General features: G+C 51.8%; 1 protein-coding gene across 4 annotated transcripts in view; it reads left to right on the forward strand.

The window, feature by feature from the left end:
* Nos1 (nitric oxide synthase 1) overlaps window positions 1–17,087 on the forward strand; it is a 142,270-nt gene that overhangs the window by 47,050 nt on the left and 78,133 nt on the right. The window contains exon 1 of one of the 4 annotated variants that reach the window (XM_046446300.2): window positions 1,028–1,252. The exons of 2 other annotated variants lie outside the window; for them this stretch is intronic. The gene's annotated coding sequence lies outside the window, so the exon portion shown is untranslated. Of the gene's footprint in view, window positions 1–1,027; window positions 1,253–1,598; window positions 1,653–17,087 lie in introns of those variants that run through there. One more of the 4 variants, XM_058579889.1, reaches the window with a different exon arrangement.

Below are 17,087 nucleotides of genomic sequence, written 5' to 3' on the forward strand. Positions count from 1 at the left end.
GGTGTTGAAGACAACACAAACCTTTTCTTCATTCCTTCTTCCCCTCCTCACCCCCTACACCCTCTTCCCGCTCCTAAAGTCACACCCCCTTATCCCTTGCTTGATGTGCAAGACGATCTGAAAAGCACTTATTAGTGACAAAGGGGGGTCGTTTTCTTCTTTGCTTCTTTGCACAAGTCGGAGTCTGAGTGGGCTGGATCCCTTGGCAGGGCTGTTGGGGAGGAGAGATAAGGCCACCCAGAGCCAGGTGCCGGGTGTGTGTTGGTGTGTCTGTGTGTGTGTGTGTGTGTGTGTATGAGAGAAAATCCTGCTCTTTCCTTGAGTCCCCCCCACCCCCTGCTTCCCCAAGTGTCTGAGCAACAGCGACAGTGAAATGCAAAATCCTTTGCAATCTGCCCAGGAAAAGACAGCTTTGGAGACGGGTTTATATGGTTACCCATATGTTAGGGCCCCTAAGAAAGGAAGGGAAGCTTGGTTCCCTGCATCTGCCCCTCCCCCAGCCCAGCCCAGCCCTGGCCTCTCCCACATGCAGGTCTCCCAGGTCACAGGCCAATGCGTCCCCTCCATCCTCCCCTCCTCCCCAGATGCCAGGCCTTAGCTGTGCTCCAGAAAAGACCAGAATCAGGCAACATTTCCGGAAAGGGCTGACTCGCCCTCTGCCCACTCAAGAGCCAGGGCCAGAGCCCAGGCCCTGACACCCTGCTGGCTCCTGGGGGCTTCCAGGGCTGCCAGAGTGGGGGGTCTGTATATTCTGCTGTCCCATTAAGGAATATTGCCCCCACATTGATGTAGAGACAGAAATAACCCTCCCTGCCTCCTGCGGGGCCCTCTCTGCCCAAAGAGAGCTGCCCTCCCCTGCGCGGCCACCACATTCAGCCCCCCGCCAAGACTCCCAGAAATTGTGTGTGTGTGTGTGTGTGTGTTTCCTGATAGAAAAAAAAAAAAAATGGAAATTAGGTTATATAAAAGATGTATGCTTTGGAGCCCAGAGCGGCTCTTTTAATGAGGGTTGCGACGTCTCCCTCCCCACACCCATAAAGCAGCCGGGTTGGACGTCACCGCTAATTCGTTTCAGCGATGATAGGATAAAGGAGGGACATTAAGAAATAAATTCCCCCTCACGACCCTCGCCGAGCTCACGGCTCAGTCCCTACATATTGATGCCGCGTTTCCAGCCGCAGGGCGAGGAGCTACTTAGCGCCGCGGCTCCTCGGAGGGGCTGTCGGGCGGCCGCCGCGGCCAAGCGGACGGGGTGAGCCAGGGGCGCGCGCGGGGCGTCGGGCACTGCGCGGGGAAAGCCCGCAGCCAGCGTCCCGAACTTGGTTTGCTGGGGTCGGGGGAGGGAGGGAGGAAGAGGAGGGGACTAGGGAGGGGTGGGGGCTAGGCGAGGGGGTGGGGAGCGATCGGGGAGGCACAAAGCAGAGGGACAGGGGAGGGACGCGCGCGGCTCCTACCCGGAGGTGAGTGGGAGCGACTGGCGCCTCCAGCCGCGCTGGGCTGCCGACCCGGAGGCTTCGGCTCCGCCAGCGCCGCGGCACGGGTGCCCGGGAGGCGGAGGAAGAGCAGGAGGAGGAGGAGAAGGCGGCGGCGGCGGGCGGGCGCGCAGCGCGCTGCGCGGAGAGCGGCCTCGGCGCTGCCCGGCTCCGCGGCAGGTGAGTTCCCGGCCCCGGCGTCCCGCGCCCCTCGCTGTCCCCTAGAGCTCGAAGCTCCGGCGCTGGCCCCCAGGGCGCCCCGGAGGCGCAGGCTTTGCCGAGCGTCCCAACTTGGGTCCGGGGGCCTCCTTCTCTTCCCAGCGGGCGGCCAGCGGCTGGAGGGTCCCGTCCCCAGGGTCGACGCATCCGCCCCGCGCCAACTTTGCGGGGCCCGCCGCCTTCCCGGCCGCGCGCTCGGCTCCTCGCTACGCTGCGCTGGGTAATGGCGGACCGCTGGGCACCGTCGCTCCCCGCCGGGCAGCCCAAGGCTGGGACGCCAATCCCTGGGGATCGCTGCACCTGCCCACCTTCAACTTTACGCTTTCGCGGTCGGGGCTCTCCGAACGCAGCGCACCTGCGATCGCGGTAATGGCGGACTCTTGGCACCGGCAGCCGCCCGCCGCGGGGGGCCCGCGGCCGGGAGGGCTCTGCTCCAGGAACGCTGAGCTCGGGCAACGCTGCTCCCGCCTGGCTTCCAACTTTGCCAGGATCCTTCTTGCGCTCCCGCGGCAATGGCGGGGCCGCCTGCACCTCTTACTTCTGTTCGGGCGGGATTAGGGTGTGAGAGCGCCGACTCCCAGAACCTGGGAAAGTTGTTTCTCTCCCACGAGGGAGGATCTAGGGCTCCTGGCACGTCCCTGGAGTGGGCAAGGGGCGCGCTCCGCAGTGGTTCAGGGACGGGCAACGCGCCCAGCGCAATGGGTTTGCTTCCAGGTGGCCGAGGCTCCCAGCTGGAGCCCTGCGAGATCCAACTGCCCTGACTATCCAGGGTCTTGGGGTCGGTGGGTCTAGACAGGGCTCTTGGTACTTGGCCCTAGAGGACGTGAGACGCTCGTCCCCACAGCCGGGGCACCACGGTCCCAGCGACCGCAGTTCTCAGCGCGCGGGAGATCATGGATAGCGCCGTGTGGGGCGGGTTCCCGCAGAGGAGAGGCGCGCGCCTAGAAGGTGGCAGTGGAGAGAGGGCAGGAACCTTTCCATGACTCCTCCTGGGTTTTAATTCTAGAGCTACCTTTTAATTGCTGCGTGACCTTAGGTAAGTCCCTTATCTCTCTAAGCCTCAGTGGTCTCGTGTGTAAAATGGGGAAGCAAGACCTTTCTCGTGAGCTGTTGTGAGGATCTTAAAAAAATCACGAACGTAAATATGGAGCCCAGGGCAATTGCTCAATACGCAGGAAATGTTGCTGCTGTATTTTATTTGAACACCCTGGGATGGATCCTGGAGACTCCCGGGTCTTGGTTTCCTGCCTACACAGAATGGAGGGTTGGCCCCTGAGGGTAAGAAATGTTGCTTCCCGCTCCATCTGGACCCTAGCAGTCCTGGAGAAGAGGCAGTGGGGTTCTTTCTGGGGGATGAGACTCACTCTGCTTTCATTGTCCAACCCAAACCTGGCGCTTAGGCTCAGGAAAAGTGCGCTACCGGCCACTACCGCTATGGGAACGTTCCCGAAGGCGCCCTGGCACCAGTGCGGTGCAGGCTAGTGCGCCCAGGGCGCAATGTCAGAGCTTTGGTGGCCCAGGACCTCGGGAACACAGGAGAAAGGAGCTGATTCCCCAGATTCCTCTTATAGAGGAATGAGAAAAAAAAAAAAAAAAAACTTCCCCTTTGTTAGAGCTTCTCTAATTGGGATCAGGGCAAACAGGTCTGAAAAGACACAGGAAGAGTTTGGCAGCAGCTCTCTGGAGGGAGAATGGCTTCCCCCCACTGAAGTTTTCTCTTTGCTTTTGGTGTGTGTGTGTTGTGTGTGTGTGTGTGTATGTGTGTTTCCTTCTGTTTTGTTTTTTAACCTTGGGGCCCTGCCAGAAGCAGAGAGATCAGGCCTGTTCTTTGCCCTCCGACGCCTCGTGGGTAGGTCTGAGAAGCCATGGCAGGTTGGGGAAGGTAGACACTTGGCCCCTGCACCACTGACCCAGCCCCTCTCCACCCACCAGATTGCCAAAGCCCTCCGATGGGCACGCAGCTCTGTTTAGGTTCCAAGGTGCTGCCACCTACAAGATCTCTCTGGAACCTCCTAACAGCTCCCCCAGATCTCCTGTGTAGTGATCTGAATCCCACATTTGCCATTGTGGAAACTGAGTTAGGCTCCATGCCCACAGTCACCGCTGGTCAGTGGCACCGCTGAAGACCTCCACCTGGTTTTTGGCTTCCTAATCGGGGATGTTTTGCATGCATAGACAGTCTGACACTTGCCACTCCATTAGTGTACACAGCCTCATTTCCTCATGGATCTGCTCAGCCAGAGGCTACCCCCAGTCGTCAGGAGCATACCAGCATCTTCAGAAATTATCATGACCTTGCCCCAAAGTCCCAGGCCATGCAGACAAAGAGCAAGCCACACACTAGAGAGACCTGTTGAAGACGTCTGCATGAGGGCGAGTTCAGTTCCCTCCGTGGCTGTGCAACTTAGAGTTCCTCACTTACCCTCTCTGAACCTCAGTCCCATTATCTGTAAAATGAGAGCAGTAACTCCCTCAAGGGGTTGTTTTGAAGATCTTATGATAAGGAGTGTAAAAGGGGGTTCTGGAAATAACAGTTTTATGTCAAGACTGGTGATTGGAAGGAAGTAAAGAAACCTCAGGGGAACATCTCCTGTATCAATCTTTTGGGGTCAGCCTTGTGGACAGGGCCACCAGACCAGGCTGCCCTTTGTGCTTCCTGCGTCTCCTTTATTCTCTCCCGATGGCTGAAGCCAGCCCATTAGGCTGTGTCCTCCCCTGGAAAGGACACGAGGTGAGGCCGAGAAGCTGGAATGATGCAGGATGTTGCCAGAGGGTCTCTGCCACCAGCTGCAAGGGAGCTGTCCAAGGTACCACGGGAACGTTGTCCGAAATCTTCCCTTCTAACAGTGGCGCTGATTCCCCAGCACACAGGAAGACTCGGGTCAGTTCGCCTGCTTATTGTGAGCCTTCTAACGCCTTCAGTTCTTATCCCTGAGCCTCACAGTCCAAAGAGGGGAACTGAGGCCCAGAACAGACATGTGACTTGGTGAAAGTCACACAGCACATTATCGACACAACCGAGACCGATCCTCAGTGTCCTAACTCTGTTCCGTGCTCACTGAAGGGAACTGAATGTTTCCATCAGCATAAACAAGCCCCAGAGATGCAGAGTGCAAAGGAGATTTCTGTCTCTTCTGGTTGTCATTACAAATAGGCAAACTGTTTGGGAAAGACTGAGCACAGTTCCTCCCACTTGGAACTTGCTGGATGCCAGCCCTGAGGTCCCACTTCCTGTTGGGCATTGGTCCCCATGGTCAATCTGTTCAGGGAGAAATTTTCTCTTAAAAGTAACCTGTCAGCTTGGTGTGGTGGTGCACACCTGTCATCCCAGCAGCTCAGGATCGTGAGTTCAAATCCAGCCTCAGCAAAAGCGAGGCACTAAGCCACTCAGTGAGACCCTGTGTCTAAATAAAATACAAATTAGGGCCGGGGATGGGGCTCAGTGGTTGAGTGCCCCTGAGTTCCATCTTCAGTACCCCTGCCCCCTCCCAAAAGTAACCTATCAGGTAATTGTAGGAGCTAATGAAACCCATTTAACCACCATCGATATCACCAATCCTCTGGTCAGAGCTCATTGAAGTAGCCAACTCAGCCCCCCGCCCCCCTGCAAGCCCTGCAGGAGTCTCTGGGGCTCCCGGGTCTGTTCACAGGACCAGGAATGGTGGGCAGCACTCCTGAATGCTGGGCCATGGAGCCCACTTGACTCAATTCAGTGAAAAAGATGTATCCGCAGAAAATGTCCCTAAGTCCCCAACACGAGCATTGCCACCAGGGTGGAGTGGGCATGAATGTTGGCATGATCATAGTTCGCGAGGATCAGAGCAGTTGTCATGGGTGATCCTGTGACTGCCATCAGCACGTTTGTTAAATGTGACGTGACGAATGGTGACTATCAAGTCCCAGGCCGGGGCCCAGGGCCCGGTGCCCAGATTAGGTGGGGTGAGCCCCGTTTGCAAAGCCTGGGGTCTAATCAGGCAGAGGGCATCAAAGAAGCCACGTACCAGGCTCTCACTGCAAGAGAGGGTGAGGGGAGGTGGCTGCCACCCCAGGGCGGGTGGCCGAGGGAGTCAGGGGAGCTAGAAAGGCAAAGAATCCAAAGCTGTCATCCTGAGACACATCTGGGACCAGGCGCAGGCATCTGTGGACACAGTGACTGGGCGTGAGTTAGGGAACCTCTGCCACCCTCTGGCAGGTCATCCATGCTTGGGGGACTGTCACTACTGCAAGGGTTATTCAGAGGGCTCAGTGGGACAGTGTGCATATGTGACTCTGGAAAAGGGACAAGGGACATCTCAGTGATCATAATGAAGAAATGCAAAAAAGAGGACCCCCCCCCTCCTTAGGTGGTCCCTTGGACTGGCCACGCCCCTTCCTGTCACTAAGCTTCAGGCTTCTCATCTGGGAACAAAGTTGAAATTCAAGGGCATCTCTCTGTAGGGAGGAGGCCTGCAAATTATGTCCTGGTAGGTTGGCATAGGGTTCTTTTGAGTTTTGTTGGTGGAATTTTCTGGAAGGTTTGGTTTTCTGGTTTGAGTTTGGGTTCTGTTCAGTTTGGTCATTTGTTGTTGGGTTTCGTTTTTTTTTTTTTTTTTTTTTTTGCTTGTTTGTTTTTGTGGAGGGCTTAACTGATATTTGTATCACTTACTTGGCCCTTGGAGGCAAGAGTTAAAACCCCTGGAATAATCATCTGCAAAAACCTTTTTCTGCTTTAACTTTTTTATTCCTGGTCTGAGATAAACACTCGCCCAATTGGCATCCATTCAAAGGACAGGTGGCCCTGGTCAGATGGACCCCCCCCTCCTCCCCCGCAAACCTTTGCCCTGAGGGGGGGCTTGCAGTTACAACCCCAGCAACATTTTCTTTCTCCTCCACTGATTTATATGTTCTGTTCCTGCCTGTGATCACATCACCTCTTCTCAGTTGGGAAGCTCAGGAACAATGATCCTGCTCTTTTGGCCACCCACGATGCTTCAGGAGGTTTGAACTAAAAGCACCTCTGAAAGAAACCCTACAGGTTTTCACGGGTGCCCCGAAGGCATCTCGGCTTCTGCCGGGAACATTGGCCCAACTTTGCCCGGCATGAAATAATACTCAGGAGTCTCTTCTTTATTCCCAACCTGACAGCTAAATTGCTACTCTGGGGTTTTTAAAAGGTGGGCTTCCCTAGAATCCATTTCCAGTAGGAAGTGAAGAAGGGATCTTGTGACTTCAGAGAGCTTGCTGGGCTTCAGAGAGTATCAGCGAGCAGACATCATGTCTCAGCTAAAGGATTTTGATTTCTTGTCACAAATAAGAGTCCAGTCAGCTGCCTTTTCATAGAAGGAATAAAGCCCTGAGCTTGCTGCGTGGTGCCAGACCCCGCAAAAGAGGCTCCGGCCTAAAGAACTGGGGATAGACGTCCCTACCTTCAAGTAGCTCACGGTGCTCAAAAAAAGGTACCCACTAGCCAGCGACTTGAATGCATGGAGGCACACGCTACGGACAGTCCATCCTGTTTGGTCATTGAAATAGCCATGTGGATCACACTGGGCTGGGTTCCCCTCCAGGAATTTCAAGCCAAAAAGATGTGACCTTCAGGGGATCGATCAGAATAGTACTCGACAGCAACTGACAGATTTTGGGCATGTTTTTTTTTTTTTTTCTCTCTCTCTCTCTGGTTTTGAAGCAGTAGTCTAGTTCTGAAATATTCAATAAGAAAAATAAAGACCAATTATGCTCATGGACCAGCATTTGAGGAATGAACAGTCAATCGTATCTGTGTGCTTGTTTGTTAACATAAGACTTGGCTGGAAATGCCTTCAGGTATCAGTTCTTCTCTAATATCATGAAGTCATTGAGATGAAATCCATTTCTTACAAAGCAGGGTATAAATTAATAGGATCGGACAGGCTTGCTGGCTGGATTTTTGTTTTATTTTGGGGGTATCTTTATAAAAATAAACATGCAAAACTCCTCTGCATAGATAAATGCTTCCTTTACAGTTGCCTTCAGTGCCCATGATTTCTGGGGGCACCCACCTCAAGACTTGCCCTCACAAAGTGGGGCGTTTCTTTCTGAATGTCCCTATGAGAAGGGTATCTTGTTGGCTTCTGAGGGTGCATTTGGATTTCAAGAGAAGTATGAAGTCATCGGGAGCCCCTCTTGTTTGCTTAAAGCAAGCAATCATGTAAGATGAAATGTGGAGACTTGGTTTTTAAAAACAAGGTGATGTAGTCACCCTGGATTTCTGGTCTGTTTTAAAACCAGCATCTAAGTGGAGCGTTATGTGCTTCACCTCCCCAACATGACAGGAACCAGCCCCGTGAAGCCAGAGATCCTGAGCAGGATCTTCCTGACTCAGTACTACTGGGAAGCAGGTTCTCTGCTCTCCTCTCTCCAGATTTACTACTTAGGTTGTCCCCCATCCCCCAGATTTTTTTTTTTTTTAATTTTAAAAAAGCGACCTTTCCTGAGTCTTATGTGAGATATTTGCAAGTATAGTTAATTTTCTTAGGCATGATAATGGTATTGCAGGGTTATTATTATTATTATTATTTTTGGTGGAACGTAATCTTTATTCCCAAGAATGAATATCACACATACTTAAGAATTTAGGGCTGATTCTGGGCCCAGTGGCTCAGGCCTGTAATCCCAGCAACTCAGGAGGCTGAGGCAGGAGGATCGCAAGTTCAAAGACAGCCTCAGCAGATTAGTGAGGCACTTAGCAACTCAGTGAGACCTTGTCTCTAAATAAAAAAGGACTGGGGATGTGGCTCAGTGGTTAAGCATCTTTGAGTTCAGTTCCAGTACCCAAACCAAACAACAACAAAAATAAATAAATAAATAACTCTTTAAGAATTTAGTTGCAAAACGTCATGATATGGGCACTTTATTCAAATGGTTCATTGTAAAGACAGGTAGTGAGATAATCAGACAGATGGACAGACAGATGACAGATGAATATGTAAATAGATGAATAGGCAGATAAATAGATAAATGATTGTAGAAGCCAATATACAAATGCTAACACTTGTTGGGTCTAATTGAAAGTTTAAATGTTCCATGTTAACATCTCCTAATTTTAAAAGTTGGGAGGTGGGGGCTGGGGATGTGGCTCAAGTGGTAGCGCGCTTGCCTGGCATGCGTGCGGCCCGGATTCGATCCTCAGCACCACATACAAACAAAGATGTTGTGTCCCCTGAAAACTAAAAAATAAATATTAAAATTCTCTCTCTCTCTCTCTCTCTCTCTCTCTAAAAAAAAAAAAAAAAAAAGTTGGGAGGCAGGAGTAGTTTCAGCTAGACTTTTCTCTGGGTTAAATTTTTCCAAGTTTCTTAGAAGAACCATCCTCACCTCCCACCTGCACCCCCTCCCCCATTCGCGCGCACATGCGCACTCCGGCTCGCGGGCTCACTCCGGCTCCCCTCTCCTCTCTCCCTCTCTTTTCCTGGAAGAAATGATGCTGCAGTTTAGCAGAATGTCACTGTTTTCCATGGCAGTCTTTCTTTACATTTTCCCCTCAGCATTTTAATTAGGGCTGTGAGTCACCGTGCCTTATGAGGGCTGGTGACAATGTCATTGACGGCTGTTTAGCATCCGGATCCAGCCGTCTTCCGCGGTGCTCATCACATCAGGGGCATTGAGCAGGGAGCAGGCGACGGTTCCCTCTGACAGCAGCAGAGCCAGCTCGGGGCCTCTTGAGGAACTGAGAAATGAGCTTGAGGTTCGTCCTTGGAAGAGCTTCCAGAGTTGCCTTCTGCACGGCTGGCGGGGTGGCCCGGGCTGGCGGGGTGGCCTGGGTGCACCTGAACTCTGTGGCGCTCCACAGGGTGGCTCAGAATGGCAGCTCGGACCTCCTGGGGTCAGCGAGTTTCCTCCTAGGCCCTGGGCTGTCACTTCTGCAGTGCGCAGTGTCATGACACGGGCTCTTGGACACTTAGCCACTTCTGGATGTGTTGGCCAGGAGGCAGGACCCGGGAGCCCACCAGACCCCGGTCAGGCTCGCTACTGCCATTCACCCCCCTGTCACCGTCAACCATCTCTCTGTATCTCAGTTTCCTCTTCTGTAAACAGCATGGGGCTGCTTCACCAGGTAATCGGGACCCTTTAATGCTTGGTGCATATTTGTTCCTAGATCAATTGATTCGGAAAGGTGAGGAGGAGGCTTAGGATAATTTGGCTTAGACACCTGATGCCCTCACCCATCCCAAGGGCTTCTGATTTTCTCTATTCCTACCCCCAAGGGTTGATGGAGGTGAAGACTTGTCAGGATCCAACAGGAGACCATAGGCACCTGCAGTTTGCAAGATCATTTACTGAGGGCATCAGCAAGGCTGGGCTCCCACCAAGCCAGAGGGTCAGGGAGGCTACTGCGGCTTTGCACGTGGAGTGGGCTTGGGGCAGGTTGGGAGCTCCCAGCCCAAGCTGTGCTCAGAAAGGATTGCAGACCCGGCCAGACCACGGCAGGGAGAGAGCAGAGGAAGACTTCCCCAGCCTCGCTCCCCTCCCTCTCCTCCTCTCTCCTCTGTGGTCAGTACCTGCCACCGGCACCTGCAGATGCAGTCAGAAGCCTGTTGATGTCCATTGCGATCAGCCTCCTCCTGGAGCCCAAGTGTGTTTGGAGGAGGGTGGACAGTGGATCTGGGGATGAGGATGGAGAACAAGAAACACAGACAGGAAAAGGAGGAAGAGGCCACCGTCTGTCAGCTCTGAGGAAAAGGATCTGTTTCCGCAGGGTCCCCAGGAACTCCTCACAGCCATCAGGCGTTTGCTTTCGTTTCTAACACTGAATTGCATCCCAGGGACCTGCAGGAAATGGGAGTGGGCATCACAAAATCAAACCACGCCAGGGCAGCCGAGCCTAGCCCAGCCAAGGGTGGGGGGGGGACACACCAGGTGCCCAGTTTCTTGAGCAGACGAAGCTTGTTGAAATAGCTTTGGTGCCCAGTTGATAAGCAACCGGTGAGGGACCGTGGAATGTCCACTTGGAGTTGTTCCTGAGCACAGCCAGCTGCGCGAGTCTTTCCAAAGCTGGAAGGGTTCTTGGATTTCAAAGCTAGGCATCCTGTGGCAGTGACCCAGAACCCTGAGGTTTTTTATTGCTGACTGGTGCAGAGAGTCATAGATCAAAGTCGGAGCCGCTGTCTGGGCGAGGCCGTGAGATGCTCCGGAAAGCACTCAGGGCTGGAAGCCGAGAGTCTGCGTCTCCAGCAATGATCATGACAACGGCTAATGTTTTTTATGTCCTTGCCAAGGCCAGGTGTTGCACTGAGTGCTGGGCCTGCAAAAACACAGGTTTCCAAAGTAGGGTGGATACTGCACGGGTGCTACCCATTTTACATTGTTTTCTTTGATGAAGGTAAAGTTCACATAATATAAAAATAACTTTTTTTTTTTTGGTACTTGGGATTGAACTCAGGGGTGCTTAACCACAGAGCCATATCCCCAGCCCTTTTTATTTCTTAATTTGAGACAGGGTCTCACTGAGTTGCTTAGGGCCTCCCTAGACAGCTGAGGCTGGTCTCAAACTTGAGATCCTCCTGTCTCAGCCTCCCAGGTCACCGTGATTACAGATGAATGCCCATGCCTACATCCGGCCAAAAGGAATCATTTTAAAATGGTATTTAGTACATTCCTGGTGCTGTGCGACCACCACCTCTGCCTAGTTCTAAAACATTTTCATCACCCCAACAGGAAACTCCAAATCCATTAAGAATTGCAAACAGGTGTCCAGATAAAAACCTGTGCATTAATGTTCATGGGAGCACCATTCACAATAGCTTAAAGGTGGAAATGATCCCGATCATGGGGTAATCAGTGATTGAGCAAAATGTGGCCCCTCCATACTGTGGAATATGACGCAGCCGTGAAAAGGAGTGGAGCTCTGACATCCAGGAGCAAAGGTGAACCTTGAAGACACACTGCTGATTCACAGAGGCCAGACACAGAAGGCTATCTACCATAGGAGTCTGGGTCAAGGGAATGCCAGCCTAGGCTACTCCCTAGATGAAAGAGGCCAAGGACTTAGGGAAGGGGAAAGGGGAAAGATTATCTGACCAATATCCATTTTTTAAAAACCTTTTCTTTTTAAGTCATCTTAAACTTATGGAAAAGCTACAAAATAGTACACAGAGTTTCTTTGCACCCCACCTGGCTTCCTCTCATGTTAATATAATAACTATATTATTAACCGGATCAATAACAGTGACGTCCTATAACTCAACTGCAGACTTCTGCGTGCAGAGCACCGGCGCTTTCTCATTCACATCCTTTTCCTCCCACGGGACCCGACCTAGGATCCCACATTCCTCCCAGGGCTCAGTCCTCCTCCGTCCCCTCCCATCTATGACGGTCGTCAGACCCCCCTTGTGGCTCCTGTGATTGACCTGCCGGAGGATTCCTGGTCATTTATTCTGTACGCTGTCGCTCGGTTTGAGTTTGCTCAAAGCGTTCTCACCACGAGAGCAAAAGGAGGAACCTAGGTTTAAAACTCTACTCGCCCAGCATTGGTCTCGGGAGGTCCTGGGGCAACGTAGCTAGCGCTTCTGTATGAGACTCTGGCATGTTACTCGCTAGGGTGAGGCCACCGGAAGTGTCTGAGGTGAAACGGGAGTTGACTTGAAGGGAAGCTATGGAATAGCGACTGCACAGGTGAGACGCAGGTGTGGTGCGCGGACATGGGGGGGTAAGACCAGCGTGGAGATGTGACCTTGGCTCACAGTCCCCACGGGAGCCCTGCTGGATGCTGTCATAGTAGCCGTAGATCCTATTATTGTTCCCCATTTTACAGATGAGGAAACAGAGGCACAGAGATGCTGAAGGCCCCGTCCAAGGCCACACAGCTGGTAACGGGCGGGGGGCAGGATGTGAGCCAAGTGCCTGAGGCCTCACGTCCCCTCTGTGACATAGGCTGACATGGGGTTAAGGGTCCTCGTTCTTGTTCTGTGATTGTATTGGGGGTGGGGGGTTGAGGAGCTCTGCTGGGTGAGGCTGTCGCGGTGCGCGGGGCCACGTGGGAATGTCTGCCCCGGGGGCTCAGCAGGTGTGTGATGCCAGGGGACACGAGGACCAAGCCAGGTCGGCCACCTGAAGGTGAGGTTGCTAAGGCAGATGCCTGTGGGTCTGAGACTGTGTGTCCCCCTCTGGATGGAACGGAGGATGGATTCGGCTGAGCTCCTGAGCAGGCCAGGACTGATTGGCACCCCGAGAAAAGCCCCATTTAGAGATTCCTCCTCAGCGGAGTTTACCCGGGAAAAGGAGGTCAGGGCGGGGCCTCAGCCATGGGCGCAAGCTGGGACAGGTGCTGCCGCTCCGAGAGCCCGTGGAACCCTGCATCCGGAAGCCAGGCTGCTGTCACCAAGCGCTCCCACCCCTTCATGGAGGGCTCCCAAAGCCAAGCTGACATTCTGTACCCAGCAGGAGTCCAGGGTCCCCCGCAAGAAACAAATGACCCGGGAACACTGACTGTGGCCAAGGGCACCCGCCAGCACAGAGCTCACCCCAGGAGGAGCCGTCGCTGACATTGGGGCCCACAGGAGCAAGTCCTCCCCCGTTCCCCCAAAGTCAGAAACTTTATATCTTAAGTGAAACCTCCAGTTCCTAAACGCTGATCACCAATTTGGAGGAGGAAGAAAAAAATTCCTTTTTAACAGCGTTAACCCCACGAAACCCACCTTTCTATGCCCCCGGGCTGTTATTTATAGACTGTGACCAGAGCCTTTTTGAAGCATGTCATATCCTAGATCTGAAGCACTTTTGTGCAGAACAGGATATAGATTGAGTTGGGATTGGAATTTCATTTGAAATTGCCATTTTTGTAGGTCACGGAATAGCCGGGTGACAGCGATTTTGAACGGTTCAACCTGATATTATCACACTCGCTCCCTCAAGGTCTTCTGTTTGAAGCCTCACGGGATTGCACCGAAGTGTCACAGGCACTCAGAGGCAAAAAGGGACCGGCCGTCTTTCAAAGTATGGTGCACACACGAATCACCGGCAGACTTTAAGGTGCAGAGTCACGGGCGTCTGTCTGAGAGGGGCTTGAGGTGGCGCTGGTGACGCTGCTCCCTGGACCCCACTCTGGGGAGCAAGGCACCGGGCCACACCCTTTGCAGGTGATTTTACAAACTCTATTAAATAGACTCATCCAAGTTTTGTACCCGGGTGTGTGAAGTCTCGTCCCTGTGGTCCCTCATTTGTGATGGGTGATGTTGTCACTCCCCCCCAGCTGATGGCAGGAAGTGAAATGATTCTGGCCTCTTCTTCCTGCAGTGGCTGCAGCTGCCCTCCACAGGTGGCTCTCCAGTTCTCCACAGACCTCACCACTCCCTCTCACCTCCCACCTAGGCTGCTTCACTCAACACCCGTAGATGCGGAGATTCTGATTTATTGAGTACTTAGGCTGTACACCCTTTGCTACAGAGTGACAGCAGTAAACCTGAGAAGAGTGATCTCTGTCCTCAAGAGGCATCCACCCTAAAGCTCACTAGGATGATCGGGGTAGTTTGGAACTAAGTAGTTACTCAATAAACTCCAAGTCGATTAAGGAGTCATAACGGAGGTCTCTGATACCGTGATTCTTATTCTTTTTTATTTTTAATGACTACATTATCATTTATGGTAACAAAATGGTCTAACATTACCACTAAAACACTAAAAAGGTATAATAAGCATTTATCCTAACGATCAAATTGGTCGTTTAAACATTCACCTTGACCTGTGACTAGAATCCAGTTAGCCTTGTGACTTCTTCACATGCCCTGTTCTCGATCCTGGAGAGACATTCCAGCTGTCGCTGACATTCACCAGGAAGGGAGGTGAGGAGGGACTTCACTGCTTTGGCTTATTTTGAATAATCAAGAAACCCTACAATTAGATAGAGCATGGACCCAGAAGTGTGCAGCTCAAATGCTGAGATCAACGTTGCTGTCAGATATAGGACTTTTTGTAAATCTCCCAATTTCATGGGGAAGCAGGGAAAAGGAGCTTGAAGCCTGAATCTGGGGATCCCGAGTTTAATCGCATCTCTGACTCTTTCTGAGAACCTCAGGCACATCCATTTCAACTCTGTGGCGTTCATCCAGTGAGTTCTGCCTCATACCAGCATGGATTGAATGCTTGGAAAAACACCGTGGAAAAAGTTGTACCCATGATTCCAGGCTTCCTCAGGTTCCGTGAACCCCATCGGAGGGCCACAGACTCCCCATTATGAATGGAATAGAAAAATCTCTTGGGATACAAAATGCCTTGAGTCCCTTTCAACTCCCAATTACTAAAATTACAGGTTACCACCTAAAATCAGGCCAATTGAGTTAAAAATATACAGTCGTCTTTGAGAAGTGACAGAAGCAGAGACTTGGAATTCAGAAAACGTCTGTGGAATCCCCACCACTGACACCAGCTCTGTGAGCTCCCGCGGCCTGGCCTCGTTTCCACACCTACAAGATGGGAATAACAACATCACATCCTTCAGATAGGATTTTTGCAAGGATCCAATGAGATCATGTAACAAGCGCCTACAAAGTGACATGTTCTAAGTATCAGCATGAACTGTATGGCATTGGTGAATGTCCTTTGCAAAACTACTAATTTCATGCACCTCAACCTACCTAACAAATATCTAACCCAATATATTGGTGTGAATAGCCTATCACTGATTCAGAAAATATCTACTGTGGTCTTTCTAGGTGCTAACATCTTCCAAGGGTCGATTATATGATTATTATACATAGTACAATTGGAAGTGGACTTAAGGTCCCCCGGAGCTAAGTGAGCAGAAATATATACAGGGCCCATGCCTGCCTGGGTGACTGTTCTCCTTCCTATCCTTGGTCCTTCTGCCCCCATCCATGCTAATTTGGACAATTGCAATTTATCCAATCTGAGAGTCTTGATCTTTCACTCAAGCTTGTCCCGGTTACATTTATTGTTATTATTGATAGGTCTGATGTGTGTCGTGATTTCTGCTGTTGTAGTCGGTGTTTTCTATTTACTCTGTTCTGTGTTTGCTGAAATTCATTTGGACCTCAGCAGAGGCTGTGATTTCTTACAGGGAATTTCCAAGATAAAGGATCTGATGTTATCACTGCTGCCTTAAGATAGTCATTCCCACTTCTTTTCCCTTCCCCAAACACCTTTTTCTGTTCTCTAGACTGAGCTTCCCTGCCCCCAGGGAGCTCCCAAGGATGCGAGGCAGGAGAGCAAACCCTCGGTGGAGTCTCAGGTCCATGCTGAACTGCAATTTGGAGGTGCCCTTCTTGTGTTCTCCTGAAAATAAGGGCTCAACATTGTCATCACTGTTGACATTTGCTGTTTACAAAGCACTCCTGAGTGCATCTGTCCTATGGAATCTTCACAGAATCCTCAGCAACTAGTACTTCTTCCCTTTTCAATTTCACAAAAGAAGATTGAGAGCCGAGTTGTTAAATGGCTTGCCCAAGATCAAATGGCCAGGCGATGACCCAGGCTGGGGAGTGAGCCAGAGCAGTGAGCTTCCTGAATCCTGCTCAGTCCTCAGAATTAGGGAAGCGATGCCATCAGGAAATGCTGACCCAATTAAATTGTGTATTTCCAGCGACGAAGGGCGATTCCGTCAAATGAGTGTCATTCATTCTCATTCCTTCCTTCACTCCACCATCCAGTGTCCCCTTGCTGGGGAAATGACCTCACGAGCCATCCACAGGAGAAAGCCAGAAGCCAGGAAGTCATTGGAGAGACACCTTCCTCTTCCTCACCTGCTCTATCGAGCCAGTGGCCAACTCTCCTTGACTCACCCTCCTGAATCTCTCTGAAATCCACCTGTCCCTTGCCAGGCGCCATGGCACAGGCCTGTAATCCCAGCAGCTTGGGAGGCTGAGGCGGGAGGATCGCAAGTTCAAAGCCAGCCTCAGCAACTTAGTGTGCCCCTAGGGGTTGAAAATAGGTGTGTTTGTTTGTTTGTTTGTTTTTGGGAATTAGGAATTGAACCCAGGGGTGTTAACCACTGAGCCACACCCCCAACCTTTTTTATAGTTTTATTTTAAGCCAGGGTCTTGCTAAGTTGCTTAGGGCCTTGCTGAGTTGCTGAGGCTGGCCTCGAACGTACAGTCCTCCTGCCTCAGCCTCCCCAGTTGCTGGAATTACAGGCGGCACCCCATGCCCGGCTGGGCTGCCTTTTTTTCTTTTTTTAACTGATTCTTAAGAGACATTTCAGAGACCACTGATGATATGCTTCCTCCTTATAGTCACGAGCCCATCCTCATAGAGCTGGCCAGGCACGGTTCCTTTTCCTTGGCGTGTTGTTTTCTAAAGTGACTCTGAAACTAATAGTCGACAGCGCCGTGCACTTTACATGGGTTACCCCGTTTGGTTACCCCACAGAGTTGATTGGTAGAAATGATCATCAGAGGAGTCTGAGCCTGGCAGGTGGTAGCGCTGGGT

This window comes from Marmota monax, unplaced genomic scaffold, assembly GCF_021218885.2.
Source record: "Marmota monax isolate L192 unplaced genomic scaffold, Marmota_monax_Labrador192_F-V1.1 WCK01_AAM20220418_F8-fsc00092, whole genome shotgun sequence".
In the NCBI taxonomy this organism is placed as follows: Eukaryota; Metazoa; Chordata; class Mammalia; order Rodentia; family Sciuridae; genus Marmota; species Marmota monax.